Genomic DNA, 1,462 nt, shown 5'->3' with positions numbered 1-1,462 from the left:
AGCAGTGGTGACCTGGCAGCAGGGAGCATGGCCACCAGCTGGAGTGTGGCTCTGGCTGGCCAGGCTCCAGCTTTGGGTGGTGCATGCTGCTGCCATATGCACCACCCCACTTTTTTCTAGCATGGGTTTTTTCAACACCAGGTTCTCCCAGTGTCAACCCCCCGCCCCTCCCACATGCTGCTAATTAGCAGTGTGGGGAATGCCTGCATGTGTAGTATGTGTGGTGTATGGTGCCACAGATGGGTCTGTGGCACTGCATACCATACATGCACACTTGTTTGGACGAGCCCATAGACTTAAATTTCTTAGAGCTTTGAATATCTATGCTTCAAGGATTAGGATAACCACATCTAACCTAACTTAAAATTAAAACCTGGGCAACTGGATTATTTGGACAGGTTCTTCCATACCCCATGGTATGTCAGGTTAAAGATAATTTAAACCCCTGTCACACTGTACTTAGGGGTATGATGTGCTGATCTGATCCTTAGGGCTGCTTTAAATTATGCTGTCTGTTAAAGACCTCTGTGATGGTTTTAACTATCTGGGGATTGTCCCTCCTTCTCATGTTATTACATATACTAAAAACTGAGAAAAGGGGAAAATTTAATAAAGGATTTGCAGGGTATGTCTACACATGCAATTCCTGTGATGCAATAAACTCCAGAGCAGTTTGAATTGGAGTAAACTACTGCCAGGCACAGCATCTATACTAGCACCTGGGAGACCAGCAATTTGAGCCAGGGCAGAGCACACCCAGGCTGGCAGAAAGCGTGGGGGGTCAGCCCCAGGCTCCAGGTGGTGGTGTCAGACAGGCTGGGGCACAAGGGTGCTGAAAGTGCAGAGCTGTGTGGATAAGCAGCAAACAGGAATCTGGCCCCTGGCTGGCTGGGCTGACTGGGCACAATTTACACGTGTGGTCAGCATTTACATGTGTGGTTAATGGAACTAAATTACTCGGGTGTAAGACAGTACTGTCCCCAACAGTACTATCTTACTGTGGTGTTAATTAGTAGGGCTGTGAGAAGCTTTGGTCGCTGATTCAATTTGGCAAAGATTTGGCTTGATTTAGTGGCCAAATCTGTGAATCTGAATCAAATCAGGAGACCCTTTAATCTCTCTGAATTGAATCAGAACCCTCTGAATTGATTCAGAGAGCTTCAGAAGGATTTGACGATTCGGACATAGACACAGCTTCAAATGTTTTTTCTACATACCTCAAGGTATCAGATGGTTCGTGAACCCTGAGATGGTGGGGCGGATGAAGTGTCCCACAGGGGCACGAGGGGAGGCTCTCCTGCACTTCCCTTGCTCGGTGATTGGTACCTCCTGGGTTTGGGGGAGGACCTAGGGTCCCCCTGTGGCCGATAGCTGAGCTGGGAGGGTGCAGAGGGTGGGGCAGTGAGCTCAGTGGCAGATCCAGAAGTGGACCAGAAATAATTCTGGTCCACTTCTGGATTCA

The 1,462-nt window shown here is 48.6% G+C and overlaps 1 protein-coding gene across 1 annotated transcript in view; it reads right to left on the bottom strand.

Annotated features, from left to right (window-relative positions):
- KCNK12 (potassium two pore domain channel subfamily K member 12) overlaps window positions 1–1,462 on the bottom strand; it is a gene marked incomplete at its 5' end in the record, with an annotated part of 61,026 nt that overhangs the window by 31,698 nt on the left and 27,866 nt on the right. The window lies entirely within an intron of this gene.

This window comes from Gavialis gangeticus, unplaced genomic scaffold, assembly GCF_001723915.1.
Source record: "Gavialis gangeticus isolate Ggan-Ray unplaced genomic scaffold, GavGan_comp1, whole genome shotgun sequence".
Taxonomy (NCBI): domain Eukaryota; kingdom Metazoa; phylum Chordata; order Crocodylia; family Gavialidae; genus Gavialis; species Gavialis gangeticus.
This window is presented reverse-complemented; position numbering and strand designations above follow the sequence as displayed.